Source organism: Tursiops truncatus, chromosome 1 (genome assembly GCF_011762595.2).
Source record: "Tursiops truncatus isolate mTurTru1 chromosome 1, mTurTru1.mat.Y, whole genome shotgun sequence".
Taxonomy (NCBI): Eukaryota; Metazoa; Chordata; class Mammalia; order Artiodactyla; family Delphinidae; genus Tursiops; species Tursiops truncatus.
The window spans coordinates 109,828,174-109,844,280 of NC_047034.1; the positions used below are offsets into that span (position 1 = coordinate 109,828,174).

Consider the following 16,107-nt stretch of genomic DNA (forward strand, 5'->3'; position numbering starts at 1 on the left):
ATTCATCATGCAAATAGATTTATCATAATTTTAAACATCTAGTTTCACTAGTACATTCAGATTATGACTTGATTTCTTTTTTTTTTTTTTTTTTTTTTTTTTTGCGGTACGCGGGCCTCTCACTGCTGTGGCCTCTCCCGCCGCGGAGCACAGGCCCCGGACACGCAGGCTCAGCGGCCACGGCTCACGAGCCCAGCCGCTCCGCGGCATGTGGGATCCTCCCGGACCGGGGCACGAACCCGTGTCCCCCGCATCGGCAGGCGGACTCTCAACCACTGTGCCACCAGGGAAACCCTATGACTTGATTTCTAAATGCATTATTTACACATGACTTTTGCTGGAATATACCTGTAACATAACCTATATATAGGTTACCTATATACCTATAATACATAGAGCAGGGAAACATATACCTATAATATACCTGTAACATAAAGCAAGTACTAGCCAGAAAACATAGTAATGTGGTCTGAAATTTTCAACAGAGCAAATCATTTTGTGCAAAGTTATATTTATCAATGTGTCTTAATTTTTCTGGCCTAGTTAAATTAGTAAAGAAAGAAAGAAAATATAATTTAGAAAAATGTTAATATCTAAGATACATATTTATAATTCAAAGCATAGACACAGTCCCGCATTTTCCCTGCTTCTCATTTAATTATTCCATTCAGTCCTCTGTAAATAACTCCCATACTTCATTTTTCACTGACTTTTTTGCTCACTTGACTGTTTCCACATGTGGCACTTGAGTATATTTGTGCCAATAAAATGAAATATCACACCATCAGGTCACTTCATGAAAGTTCTTTTTTCAGTGTATTATCAGGATGCTTTTGGCTGCAATTATCAAACAACCTAACTAGAAGTCACTTAGACCATGAAGCATCTATTGTTTACTAAACAGAATGCCCAGAGGAGGAAAGGTAGGTTTGGGAGTTCAGTGATGTCAGCATGGACCCAGGTGGCCCAGCCAGTATTTCAGCCCAGGCAGTCAGACTCAAGTGTCAATGGATTCTTCTGTGTTTCTGGGAAACTCTGAGTTCCTGTTATGAGCAGCGGTCTAAAACCTCAATCTCTCACACAGTAATCATTCAATAAATATTCATTAAACTGTTAAGGAAATTTTCAAATAAGAGCAGGGAAACTAAGACTATGTGAAATAAAAGGGTGCTTTGGTGCAGAATTATATCACAGCTCTTCAAGTTAATGCTGGATCTTTGTGCTCTGTAGTTTTTACATAGATTTCAGTGTAACTAAAAAAACATTTTGAGTCATTTATAGTCCCCCTACTTCCTTGGAGGGTCTTTTGCTGTCCACTCAATGCTTGGGGTTTAAATCTGCCAGCTTAGAAGAGTAGATTGAACCAAATTGTTCCGTATGAGAAAGGTTTAGAGGCCACTGTAGTCAGCAAGGTAAGCTTTGTGCAGCGTTTCTGTGTGTGTGCATGTGTGCATGTGTGTATGTTTGCATGAATGTTCATTGCATTTCCTAAAGGAGGTATGCTTCTCTTTTGGAAATACAGGGTTTGAGAACTACTCTGGTTGGTACCTCATCACTTTTCTGTGATAGCACCTTATTAACTGTTGGAGTGACTTATGCATAATCAAGTTTTATATGAAATATTTTTAAATCAATAAATCAATTTTGGGACAAATGGAGAGTTGGAAACCAAAGAGTTAGCTTGGTAAAAGTCATCAGGTTCAGAAAAAACAAAAACAAAACCCCCAAAACAACCAACCAAACAAACAAAAAACACTTTCTAAAGAAATCGTAGAGCAAAACATTCAGCAAACCAGACAAAATCTAAAGCACTAAGAGCGAACCACCCAGAAGATGATCAAGCATTTTGGCCGCTGTTCTGTGTGTTTGTGTATGGTGGTGGGGCATGGGAGGTGGGGTAGGGCAGGGAGGCAGGACGGGTAATGAGGAGGGATAGTTTTCTGAGAATCTTCACCTCGGTGGAGGTGGCAGGAAGGGGGAACCACAGTGGTCTGCTTTTTCTGCAGACTCAGCCAACACTTTATAAATGGCACAGGACTGTCATTTCAAGCTGAACCACTACTGGCCCAAATCCAAAGGGACTGGCCAGAAATGAAATCATCTTTGGAAATGCAGCATGATGCAGAGGTTCACTCACATAGCTAGAGGAGCCAAGCCCAGCTAAGTGTAAGGCCACCTTTTAGACCCGGAAGCAGACCTAGTGGTCTGGTCTCTGCTTACTGCTAGGCGTGCAGAGTCAGGATTGCCCCAAGGCCCTACTCCAGTTCCCTCACCTCCACTGAGTACTCCCTGACCACTCCAGCCCTCAGCGAGGATTCTGAAGTCTCATGGCCCTTGGAATTTGTCCTATACCATTTTGTAGTTAATTATAAACAGGCTTAAGTTGATCTTGTGAATAAAATGAGGCTACGGATATGAAAGTTCCTCGTATAGAATCCAGCAAGACTTTGTTTCTCCACCCTGCCACCCCTGGAAAGACAATCCTGGCCAGAACACAGAATTAATGAAAATGAGGCCATTAAGAGAGGTGAGCCAGCCCCTCTTCTCCTCTGTTAGAGCATACAGGCCCTGAAAAGCAATGGTCTTCACTAGATCCAGAAATTGTTGCTGCTATTGAAATAATCCAGATGGTATGAATTACAGCAGAAAGCCTTTCTAAGTTGGCCCATTATTATCCAGATTTGAATATACATGGTATTAGAAGCAGTGTGACCTGAATGTTTGCTGGGGTATTTGAAACACTGGTTTCTGAGGAACACATATGAGTAAATAGGGGGTGGATTATTAACTTACTACATGTATTAAAATCAGAGCCTATTTATTTCAGCAAAATTAAAATATTTTAAAATTATAATAATACATACTTATAAAAATTCATAAGTCACCGAAGTTAATCAAATGTAAAGCAATCTTACTATTAACAGTATGGTTAGCAACCCTCCAGGGAAGGCATGAAGGGGCTGGGACTACAGAGGCAAACATGACCAACAAGGTCCCTGCCTTCAGGGGGCTTACATTCTAGTGGGAGGAGACAGGCCATAAGTAAGCAAACAAGTAGACAAATAAACCAGACATGGGGAGGTTGCTTTACATATGGAAGTGGGATCTGAATGACGAAAAAGAATCCGAGTCTTGAAACCTTCTTGGAAGAGCCTTGCAGCAGAGTGAATGGCAGGTTCAAAGGACCAGAGGAGAAAAAAGGGGGCCACTACGGCTGGCACTTTGCATAACCAAAGTAAGAGTTCTAAGAGGGGTATAGGGGCCAGATCATGCATGCATGACTGGGTAGGAAGTTCAATTTCATGCTAAATACAATGAGAGGCCATGAAAGATTCTTAATTGAAGATGGGGGCCGGAGGGCAGCAGAGAGGATCTGATCTTCATTTTTGAAAAAAACGTAGGGGCAAGAATGGAAGACCGCAGAGAGGTTGGAAGAGATTCATTCACACATACACACAAACATAGAGAGTTTAAAATACATGTATACTTTTCCTTCAACTTGTTATTAGTGTGTATTTTTAGAATTCCTCTTTGAAATTATGTTCACAGTCACTTTACTGTCTTAGAAAATCAAACACATCTTGTTTTTTGACCTTTCCCTATCCACCCAAATGCAGTAACTTAGTTGGAAAACACAGGTTTTGGCATTTGAACATGACTCCAGAATGTGTTCATCAGATTTGGCTCTGAATAACTTTTGGATCGTTCCAAAAATCAGATTTTTTCTCAAAGAGAGAATTCCTTTCAAAAATTCAGTGTCTCCTAATGTGATACTTGTGAGCAGCATCATTGGAACATGTATAGAGCCTGCCAAAGTGATTTATTTGGAATGAAAAACATCCATTTGAAGTTATATTCATTTATTCACAAATAATTATTGAGCACCAATCACTGAGTACCAGGCACTGTTTTAGGCACTGGGCATACATCAGTGAACAATCAGACAAAATCTCTGTCCCCGTTGGGCTTACATTCTAGTAAAGGGAAATGGACTAAACAAATAACAAATGAAAAAAAAAGTAAGCTCTGTACTATGGTTGAAGATTACATAAGAGCAAGGTAAGAGATATTTAGGAAGCTGGAGGGGGTTCCAGTTTTAAATAATGTTGTTAGGTTGGGCCTCACAAGAGGGTGACTTTGATTAGATTTGAAAGGGGAGAGATAAGTAATATAGATTTTAAGAGGAAGAACATTCAAACAGAGGGAATAGTGCAAAGGTCCTGAGGCAGGAAAGTGCCTGGCAAGAACGAAGAACAGTGGCTAATGGAGAGAGTTGTAGGATATGAGGTCAGATAGGTAAGGAGACGGAGGGCAGGTCATAAGAAACTTGTAGCCACGGAAAGAAATTTGGCTTTAACACTGGCTGGGGGGAACCAAAACAGAAAGTCGTCATGATATGAATTATATTTTTAAAGAATTACTCTGACCACTGTGATATAGACTACAGAGGAGCAAGGTGGAAGTTTTGATGTGTTTTGGAAAACAGCAACACTTGATAGTCACATCCCCTTAATTTTGCTAGAAGGGGGGGAAAGTAGGCACAGTTAAGCATTAAAAAACATTCTAGATTGTGTCTTTCCCCTTTATTTCCTTTACCATAGCAAAGTTCTATTAAGTCCAATTCCTTTACCTCTGGGCCAAAAAGCGTCCTTAGACTATTTTCAGGCTGTAGCCAAACTCTTTATCTTGTCCTGTACATTAGTCAGGATCTTCTTGGCTGCAAGTAACCAAATACCTGACCCCAAATGGCTTAGGTGATAGGCCACTTGCTATCTCATATGTGAGCAGTCTGGAGGTTTGCAGAGCCAGGGTAGGTTAACTTAGCCACTTAGTGACTTCTAGGTTCTGGGTTACCTTTCCTGTATTTTTCTTGCTCATTGTTGCGGGATGTGCCACCACAGCTCCAAACATGTCTTGCTTACTGGAGGATGGCCAAGGCAAGAAGTAAAGAAAAGACTTCTTAGGGGCTCTCAGGGACAAAACCCTTCCCCTGAAGTCCCCTTCCCCCCACTTCCCATTATGTACTCACCAGAATTAGGTCACATGCTTAGCTCCTAAACCAGCCATTGATAAAGGGGGATGAAGTATCAAGACCCATCTAGACCAGTGGCTCTCAAAGTATTAATTGGAGAAAGGGGGGGTGGGCACGGGGATTTTAGGAGGTGATCCCCAAGACACTTTCAGGGAGTTTGCAAGGTCAAAACTATTGTTATAATACTAAAATGTTATTTGCCTTTTTTTCTCCCATTCTGAGTGTACAGTGGAGTTTTCCAAAGGCTACCTGAAATAGTGCAATAGATTAAATGCAGCAGATTTGAAGATCCAATTGCCTTCCATTAAGCCAGACACTAAAAGATATTTGCAAATTTTTAAAGTACTATGATTCTTTTTACTATGTTAGGGGGAAATATAGTTATTTTCCATAAAAATTTGCTATTTATGATAAGATGTAATTATTATTATTTTAAAATAAATATTTTTAAATTTCTCAGTTTTAATTTCTAGCATAGTAAATATCAATAGATATAACCCACATAAACAAAAGCTCTTTGGGGCCCTCAAATATTTTTAGGAGTAGAGCAAAAGATTCTAAAGCACTAGTTTAATCAGACAGCTCTGATTCATCCTTGCGGCTGGGGGCGGAGCCGAACTTCCCGGAGCTCACCTCTGCCTGAGCCAAGCCTTCTTAAAATCCTGCAATGTAAGTGGTTAAGTCACAACAGGGAGTGCCAGACGCTGCGTATCGAATCAACCGATCTCAAAGCTTCTAGCTAATCGGAGAGTGAGCTCTCGCTTTTTGACTGTGAGGAGGTTAAAATGGTCAAAATGAACCTGGAAGTGTTACTTCAAACTGTCACACTAAGTTGCTTCTTAAGATGGGAAGGGGTGTGGGATTTTGGGGGATGGACAGTTGAAATTTCAAAACCCCTCTCGGGAGCAGGTGTAACCCCCTTTACTCCCATCAGTTGTCTGGGTTAACGATTAAGGTAATTATTGGTAATAACTGGCTTTCCTCCCTACCAGGCTGCGCTAATAGCGTCCTTACAATGAGGGCCCTAACTGGCGATTCGGCTGTCATTCACTTATGCTTAACAGCATCAATCCAGGCCTCCTGATCGCTTAGGCCAAAGGCAAACAGGAGAATTACCTTGGTTTCTGAAGTTGTCGCCATGGCATGTTCATTTTCTCGCCTTGATCTTTCATTCAGGAATGGGGATATGTGTGTGTAAGTTGGAAGGGGGCACTCCTCTCTCCCTTGTTCTTCAGTGTTAATATTTCTTGTCCTTCTCTCATACTATTTTGGTTTCAAAGTGCTCTCAGGAACCTCCTTAAAATACCAAACCTGTTTTTCCTTTCTTGAGTAAATTTCTTGGCTTCACTTAAAAAAAAATCTATCCAAGTACATCCTGTGTTTATAACTCAACTCATATGCCTGCGATTTCTCCATCTGATCTCTTTCCTTTCTCTGGCCTCTCATCTTCCCTGGAGAATTTTAGGCTGCCGTGGAACAGGGAAGGAGCCTGCATGACCCCGGCTACGGGTGTAGCAGGCATACATTTTCTTTGCGCATATTTTGATCAGTGAGTGTGGGACTTTTTTGCATAAACGTCTAGTTCACAAGTGCCTTTTCTTAGTCTTTCCGCTGTCTTCCGCCTAGGTCCATTTCTTGCCCTAATTTTACATGAACTTTCTCCTTGGCATTCTCGTCTCCCGGCGCTTGAACCTCCCTTCCCCTAGGCCTGACCTAATTCTGGGTGCCGGCTGTTGTTTGGTTTATTTCCCCACTTTTGCAAGCGCACGTGGCTTTTCTGGGCGCTTCACCTTTGATCCTAGGGTGGGTGCTGGGGTTCACTGGGGCTCGGAACACGTGCTTTAAAACAGACACGACTTCCCCACCCCGCCCCCAGCCCCACGAAGCTTTGGGCCCCGAGCTCCGCGGGAGTGAGGAGGGGGTGGGGAGCAGGGCCCGGCAGGGTGAATCACAGGGCGTAACAGGTGCCGCAGCTGCAGCTGCGCCAGCACCCCGCTTGGGCTCTAGGGATAAGGTTTTCTTTTTCTCCGGGTTTTTTTTGGAGGTGGGGAGGAGACTCAGGGGCCCCCACCGGACCAATGCAGGCCGCGGTTGTTCATCGCCTAGCAACTGGCGGAGCCAATGGGAGGAGGCTGGCCTGCGGCGCCGAAGACGCGGGGGCGGGGTGGGAACCTTGCAAACCTGCAGAGCCCGGGAGGCTGCAGCGAGGGGAGAGGCGGAGCCCGGCCGGAGGCGGGGAAGGCGGGAGCTGGAGGTGGAGGCGGGGCCGCCGGCCCGGGCGCTGCGTGCCGCGGCGCCTGTGCGGGCCCTCGGGGCTGCGCGAGCAGGTCTAGGACGCTGATCGGTGCGTCTCCGCCGCACCCGGGGGCCGTGACGGTAAGAGCCTCGCCCCGCGCTGGGGATTGTGACGCGCTCGCCCGGGGAGGGGCGACGGCGCCGGCGGGGACTGGGGCCTGGGTCTTGGGGCAGGCGGGCGGGGGGGTGGGCGCCGGCGGGGGGCGGGCGGGAGGGCGCGGAGGTGAGCACCGGCACCTGGCGCGGCGCCCCGCTTCTCTGCGGGAGGCTCGGCGCGGCCGTTGGGGCCTTTGGAGGAGGAAGGCGAGCGGTGACCCCCGGCCGCGCCTGGAGGAGGAGGTGGGAGGTAGGTGCCAGCTCGGGGACAGCTCCCGCTGGCGGTCGCAGCGCTAAGCCCCAAATCCTATCGGGGATGGAGAGAGGGTGGCGCTTGGCGTGGGATGACGAGCGACGCGGGGACGTGGGGGAGGAGGGGATGGCCAGTTTGGGGCTGAGGTGTCCGCTTAGCAGAGGCTGCGGGACTCGCGGGCTTGGGGGATTGTTAGCTCGAGCCGCAGGGGACAACCGTTAGAATGAGTTGCTGGTGGCCCGTGGCCACTGCAGAGGAAGAGAACCCCGCCAGCGGTCTAGTTAAAAGACCTGGGGAAGAATTTACATCATCTACAGGCAGGCATGTGTGAGAATATTTTGGTGTAGAATTTTGTGGTAAAGTACAGTAAACTGAATTGTGAGCTCCCCGCTCTCTTTCGAGCCTATGCTGATCGCCCAGTTATGCAAGTCACTTGGGCCCAGGAAATGGAATCTGCTAAATAATTTGTTCTCAGCACGTTTATATAATGTGGGGATCTTTAAGTTATTACCCCATTTCAAGGTCCGTAGTTGTGATTGCCAAGTTACCATTACTTGCAACGGGGATAATAGTTTTTGTTGAATCTGAGACTATTGACATATCCCTTTTCTGGACCCCATAATGGGGTGACGATTAGAAGAGGCACTCCTCCCAAGGGTGGTTCGGTGTAAGAGGGGCTGCCTGGAATTCGAAATTGCTGGGCTCCCCTAACAGTTCAGATTAGAGTCTAGATCTAGAGTTGGCTGTGATTGATGGGAGCCTTGGAATCCTTCATGACTCAGGAGGGATTGGTTTACTGTTTAAGTAGGAGAAAATTCTGGTAGCCTTGATCCTGAACTGAAAAGATAGGTATGACTTGACACATTTAGGGGACTGAGCAAAATTTGAAAAAATTAGAGATCTGGACAGAGAAAAAAAAAATGCCTTTAAAGTTTAGGTCAAGCTATCTCGAAATTTAGGAGTTTGAGGTAGATTTATGAATTTGGATTCAGTCAGCAAAACTTAATTCATCAAATCTCCTGTCCTAGAGCTATCATAACCTACAGGTCTAGGGAGCTTTGGTTATTCATTCAAATTAAACAAATAAAAGCTAGTAACTAGTTTGATGCTCTCTTCTGCCTGCTGTCAGTGAAAGTTTCTCAAACAAAATGGTTCTGTGAAGAGAGGATGAGGAACTGATAGTTAAAATGAAGACTCTTTTGGTGGCTTGCTGGACCCCTTCAGCCAAGTCATTTTATATCCTTCCTTCCCCCATCTGTACAATGAAGATAATAAAGGCCCAGGATTAAGTAACATGGGTGAAGCAGCTTGAAGATAACTGTGAAGAGTTAGTTATTCTAGGATGAAATGTGAAGATCTCCTCCTAACACATTGCGCCTTGTGACAGGACTTGGTAAAGCACATTGCGTTCCAGACGTGCTGAGGCAGTGTATGAGAAAAAGAAAATGTTAACAGTTCAGATGATTTGCCTAAGGCCTCAAGGCTGACACATTATATTCTTGGGCTGTCTGGAAACCTGACATAGCTTCTCTTTGACCAAGCTAGCTGTGACTCAGGTTTTATAAAGGTAAATATTTGAGTGCCTTCAATGTGGTATGCACCTAGAGATAAAAAGATGCTGCCCCAGAATTGTGTCATTTTAATTCATTTCACACACTTAAATTGGAGCACTTCCAAAGCCTTTTAAGTGATGTTTTTTCATATCTTTTACCAATAGTTGTAAACATGCCTTATTGGTTTGACTGGGTCATAAAGAGGTTTTGGTAGTCCTTGGGTCTCTTTTGTATGTTTGGTGATGGTGCTCATGATTAGCTGGTGATGAAGGTACAAGTTATCTTGAATTCACGAGTTTTGGGGATGAGACAGAATAGAAAAGTGCACCATTCATTATCAGTAGTGGAAAGCTACCTAAAATCTTTACTTTTGATAATTGATCAGTATTATGATCAGTATTATATAGTTCCTGCAGATTTACTGAATTACGCTTCAATGATTTACTCTTTTAATAAACATTTATTAAACACTTACTTGCCAGATCTGAGGATGAAAAATATCAGTGTTGCCTTGTGGAGTTTGTTTTTAGGAAATGTACAGTATAGTAAGGGAGAGAGCGAAAATGAAAATTGCGAATATGAGAAGGCTTTAAAAAAGAATTTCAGGACTTCCCTGGTGGCGCAGTGGTTAAGAATCCGCATGCCAATGCAGGGGACACGGGTTTGAGCCCTGGTCCGGGAGGATCCCACATGCCGTGGAGCAACTAAGCCCGTGCGCCACAACTACTGAGCCCTTGTGCCACAGCTAGTGAAGCCCGTGCGCCTAGAGTCCGTGCTCCACAACAAGAGAAGCCACCGCAATGAGAAGCCCGCACACCGCAACAAAGAGTAGCCCCTGCTAACTGCACCTAGAGAAAACCCGCGTGCAGCAATGAAGACCCGACACAGCCAAAATAAATTTATTTTTTTTTAAAGTAATGATGATTAAAAAAAAGAATTTCAGTTGTCTTGTTGGAGGAGGAGACGTTCACCCGATGAACATGTATGTTGCAATGGACCATTGAAGAAGTATAGGTGGTTTGGTAGTTGGGACCAGGTAGAGTGGGTTAAGGTTAAGGTTGGAGAGCAGGGCTATGACCTTTGACTAGTAGGTGATAGGGAATCTTTAAAAGGTTTTATCCAGGGGAATTATATTTGATTTTTACTTCAGAAGGGTATTTCTACCAAAATCAGTAAATTGCGTGGTCCATAGACGATCCAAGTAATATCTGAGGCAGAACAGTCCTACACAGCGATTAAAAACTTTAATAATATGTTATTGAAGCCCCCAGAAACTTCAGAAAAGTAAAAATGATTATTCATACAACCAACCTTTACTGAGAATCTTTCTTTTTATAATTGTGGTATAATTGACATGTAACGGTGTATTAGTTTCAGGTGTACAACATAATTTGATATTTGTGTATACTGCGAAATGGTTACTGCAGTAAGTCTAGTATCTTCTACTTTTAAGATTGAGGGAATAGAGATACAAAGACAAATAAGACACACTCCCATTTTCAAGTAACTTGCAGTTCAGTAGGAGAAATGACACAGTTGTAATGCAGTGCTGAATCTGAGTGTCATAAGAGACATAAAAATGTCAAGTCTTAGCAATGTATGATTCTGAGATGAGAGAAGACACAAATTCTTTCAAATTGAAAATAAGTTCTTGAATAGATATTAAACTTTGGCCGGTTAAACAGTCAGTACAGTCTTAACTATAACATTTACAGTTCTCATCTATTAACCCTCACTTCACACATTGCCCACCCTCCCTCTTACTACCATACTGCTAGCTATGACTACCATACTGGGCTTGACTACCATACTGCTAGCTATGAGACCTCAGCAAGTACCGTATCTTCTCTGTGCCTTAGTTGTCTCATTTGTAAATTAGGAATAGTAATACCTACTTCATAGGTTTGCAAGGATTGAATAAGAAAACATGTTAATATCCAGAATGGTGCATGGAAAAACACTTTACATCTTTTGAGCACTTAATATTTCTATTTGACATAAAAATGCTGTAATTGAATAAGAACTAACTTAAAGACAGGATTTTTTTTTTTTAAGAGTCACACATGGATCTATCCCTGAGTATCAGGCAAAGCCTCTACATTCAGAAAAGCTAAATATATTCTGTTAAACTCTGCTTCTCGAACAAGTGACCTTTGTTTATTATCTCCTTTTCTTATTTGCTGATCACTTTTCTGAAATCCGATTTCCATTTTTACCCCTCAGCTTTGTCATACAGTCACTAATTACCAAATCCAATGTAATGTTCTATTTAGCTCTTGCCCTTTTTATGGCATTTGTTGCTGTTCATCACTTCCTCCTCTTTAAAACTATTTTCCTTGGCTTTCCTAAAACTCCCCCCACCCCTGGATTTTTATCTCCTACATGTAGGTCACCTGCACTCACCTGTTACATGTTGATGTTCTTTAGGGTTCTTTCTGCTGCCCCTCTTTTTCTGTATAGATTCAGCTATCACATGTATGCTGATGACTCCTAAATCTGCCCTGATGTCTTGATCTCCAGGCCCTAGAGTTTACCTCCATTTGAGTGTCTCATAAGGGCATATATAAGCCCAGTGAGTTCTACATGGAGCTCTATATCTCCACTCACTTAACCAAACCCACTGGTAACCTCAGTCCTCTGTTCTCTTTACCTGTGTGACACTGTTATCTGTCTAGTACCAAAGACAGATTTTTACATGAGAGAATAAATGCCTCCCTTTTGTATACTTGTCACCATGTTTGTCGGCCCAACTTCTGAAGTATTTCATATCCATCCTTCATTGTCCTCATTGTCACTGGCTAAGTTAGCCAGCCAACCCCTGACCATTAATTGCTCTGTGCCATAATATTTTGGGGCCAGACCTGCTGAAAATGGGACCTATTTTGGAAACATAATGTGGGAGGAGATTTCTAGAATAATATTGTTCTAAAAGAATTGAGTTTAATGAGTGGCTAGTAGATATTTGTAACCCGCCATTGCATATACACTCGGCCCTCCACATCCACAGATTCAACCAACCGTGGATTGAATTCAGTCATTTGAATTGAACCCAGATTGGTTGAACCCTTGGCTGTGAAACCTGTGGATAAGGAGGGCTGACTGTATTCATTGTACTGTACTGTCATTTTATATAAGAGACTTGAGCCGCCTCAGATGTTGGTATTCACGGGGGCTCCTGAAACCAATCCTTTTTGGAAACTGAGGGATGACTGTACTTTTTACCTGAGAGTTCGTATTGTTTAGGTTATAAAGTAGTTTAGGTTATAGAGGACACAGTCTTGAGTTTGTCAGTCTTTTGCCAGTTGATTTTAGTCTGGTTGTTTGTGCTTCCTATCTAAAAGATGGTACCTTCAGCATGATTCTTTCTACAGGTGCCCTCAGAGAAATAGTGGGCTTGGTTCCAGACCACTACAGTTTTGTGAATATTGCAATAAAGTGAGTCACATGAATTTTTTGGTTTCCCAGTACATATAAAAGTTATGTTTACACTATATTATAGTCTGTTAAGTATGCAGTAGCATTATGGCTAAAAAACAATGTACATACCTTAATTAAAAAATAGTTTATGGCTAAAAAATGCTAACTATTATCTGAGTCTTCAGCGAATCCTAATCTTTTGCAGTAGTAACATCGAGGATCACTGACTGCAGTTCACCATACAAGTACAATAATAATGAAAAAGTTTGACATATTGTAGGAATTACCAAAATGTGGACAGAGACATGAAGTGAGCAAATACTGTTGTGAAAAATGGTGCAGATAGACTTTTTTGTTGCAGAGGTGCCACAAACCTTCAGTTTGTAAACACAATATCCGCAAAGCACAGTAAAGCAAAGTACAGTAAAATGTGGTATGCTTGTATTCTGTATCCAAGTTTTAGAAATCTCCTCCTATGTAGGATCTAGCATGTAAAAGCAAGAAGGCTTTTTAGAAATCATCAATAAATACAGTCTATCATCATCTGTGTTATTTTATAATGAGGAGATGGGCTCAGAGAATTTATATCATTTGCTCCAGGCACTTAAAGAAATTATTTATTTATTTATTTACTTATTTATTTCTGGCTGCATTGGGTCTTCATTGCTGCACATGGGCTTTCTCTAGTTTCTCTAGTTGCGGCGAGCGGGGGCTACTCTCTATTGTGGTGAGTGGGCTTCTAATTGTGGTGGCTTCTCTTGTTGCGGAGCTCAAGCTCTAGGCACACGGGCTTCAGTAGTTGTGGCATGTGGGCTCAGTAGTTGTGGCTCGCAGGCTCAGTAGTTGTGGTTTGGGGGCTCTAGAGCGCGGGCTCAGCAGTTGTGGCACACGGGCTTAGTTGCTCCATGGCACGTGGGATCTTCCTGGACCAGGGATCAACCCGTGTCCCCTGCATTGGCAGGCGGATTCTTAACCACTGTGCCACCAGGGAAGTCCCTCCAGGCACTTTTCGAGTATCAAGAGGAGGCCGGGGTTTGTTAGGCTTTGGAATCAAATACAGACATACCTCTTTTTATTATGCTTCACTTTATTCTGTTTTTTATAAATAGAAGGTTTTGGGCAACACTGTGTTGTCAGATGATGGTTAACATGTTTTAGCAGTGAAGTATTTTTTAAGTAAGGCATGTACATTGTTTTTTTCAGGCATAATGTTATTGTATATGTAATAAACTACAGTGTAATGTAAACATAACTTTTATATGCAGTGGGAAACCAAAAAATTTGTGTGACTTGCTCTATTGTGGTGATCTGGAACCAAACCACAGTATCTCCAAGGTATGGCTATACCTAATCTTTATTCTTACCTTGCAGGGAAAACAGCTGAGTTTTCCTTTCTGTCTTCCAGGTTTGCAACTGGGTAAGGTATCTAACCTCCCTGAGCTTCATGTTTTTCCATCAGTAAAGTAGTGTTATATCTACTCCTTCCTAGGGCTGTTGTAAGGGTGAGTGACGTGGCTGGTGAATACATCTGGCAGGTAGTAAAGGCTCAGAGCAGCAGTTCTTCTCTCCTACCAGCTTCACATAATTAGCTAGAACAGAAGTTCTTAATTCCCTGTCCTTGATCCTTGGCAAATCTGTGGATGGCTTCACGGATCCTCTGAAACTGTGGCCAAAACTGCCTGTTTTTGTACTTTTAAGTGGGAGGCTCAGAGGCTTTGAATTCTGTGACCCCAAACAACTTAACCTCTGGGTTGGCTGTAGTCAGGCCTAGAACCCCAGGGCTCTTGATGCCTGGCGACTGGGTAGAATTTAGAATTGCTTGAAATATTTAAGGAACTGTGTGTGTGTGTGTGTGTGTGTGTGTGTGTGTGTGTGTGTGATTTCATGGGACTTGAAAATTTGCATTTTTAACAAGTACTCAGGTGCTATTGTTGAGGCCTATAACCAGTGATTGAATTTGGGCTAAATCATTGAAAAAACTGTTACAGATACATGATTACATTATCACAGAACAGATTCATGAATTATGTTTAGTTTCTTTGTTATTTCCATTGCCTTTAGTAAATGTCATTACCTTCTACCTAATTTTGAGAATGAAATACCAATAAATGACAATTGTTTTTTAAATTTTATTTGGACTTCTTAGCTGACTTTCAACTTTACAAAGTTAGCTTAATGTGCTTTTTTTTTTTTTTTTTTCTTAATCCTCCTTTAAGAATGATTGCTGCAATTCCTACCTCTGCCCTGGAAGAATTTGAAGCCGGTATACTGTCTCTAAATTATCATGCTCTTGATTGATACATCTAATTGCCTTCCTGCTTCTCTAAGCTGACATCACTCAAGACTCATTTGAAAGCCTTTCTAAGTCACAGCATGGCTAAAGTGTTGATTCTTGTCTGTCATAATATTACAGTAGAATACCTCACACTAATACATCATTGAACTTAGTTGACATTCATTCAGCAAACGTTGTTGGATTCCATACTGACAGTGGGTCAGTTATGATACCTCACACCAAAGCAGGGTACAGACAGTATGCTGACAGGCTTGCTGACCAGGAATGCAGCTTAGGTGGTGGGAGAGAAGTTTCATTACAGTTAGATCTGTACTACAGAGTTAATGCAAAGTGTTCTGGAAGCACAAAGAGAAGGGATGGCAGTTTGGGGAAAGCCTGGCAATTTGGGCTCTATATATTGACTAGATTTTTCAAAAAATTTTTTGAATTTCTGTAACATTTAATATTTTGTCTGCTTTTATACAGTTCACATTCCAGTTACTCAGTTGGAATAATACTACTGAATTATACTTTAGTCTCAAGGCGAGGTGGTAGAGAGGCAAGAACCTGTGTGTGTGTTGGATTTGAAAAAGCAGCTCACGTATTGTGTATTCCTTCCTCTCCTACAATAAAGATAGTAGGATGTGTAGTTAAATGTGCTGGACTCTTGTGGTTTGATTCTTGACTTTGTCATATTCTAGCTATGTGACCTAGGGCAAGAAAGCTCTCTGGACCTCAGTTTCCTCATCTGTAGTGGGGCGAAATGATTGAGTTATTGTGATATTGAATCAGTTAATACGTGTAAAATGCTTTAAATTTACTTGTTTCAAGTAAATCGTTTATGCTTAATTATTCTTAAAATTAGGTAGAATCTCATTTGATAAACGTGGTTGTGAAGACAGTGTGTGTACATTCTGCTATAAAAATGTGAAGAAAATTTTAATATAAATAGCTGTATTCAATTCTCATATTAGGTCCCATGAGAAATGTAAAAATCGTAATTAATAGAACTGGAGATTCTTTAAAGATCATGTAGCTCGACCTCCTGATTTTACAGATGTGGAAACTGAAAACCAAAGAAATCATGGCCTGCTCAAGGTTGCTCAGTGTATGATGGAAGTGGCTGTGGGAACCGTGGTCCCTGGCTCTTGTCTGGGGCTCTTTCAGAGCCTCGTGCAGCTTCCCT

At 42.4% G+C, this 16,107-nt stretch overlaps 1 protein-coding gene across 18 annotated transcripts in view; it reads left to right on the forward strand.

Annotated features, from left to right (window-relative positions):
* Positions 1-7,271: 7,271 nt before the first annotated feature.
* The window catches only part of SSX2IP (SSX family member 2 interacting protein), a 42,985-nt gene continuing 34,149 nt past the window's right edge, over positions 7,272-16,107 (forward strand). For 13 of the 18 annotated variants that reach the window (XM_033864094.2, XM_033864118.2, XM_033864114.2 and 10 more), the window contains exon 1: positions 7,272-7,408. The gene's annotated coding sequence lies outside the window, so the exon portion shown is untranslated. Of the gene's footprint in view, positions 7,409-7,534; positions 7,674-16,107 lie in introns of those variants that run through there. The other 5 variants (XM_033864103.2, XM_033864111.2, XM_073787959.1 and 2 more) reach the window with 4 other exon arrangements.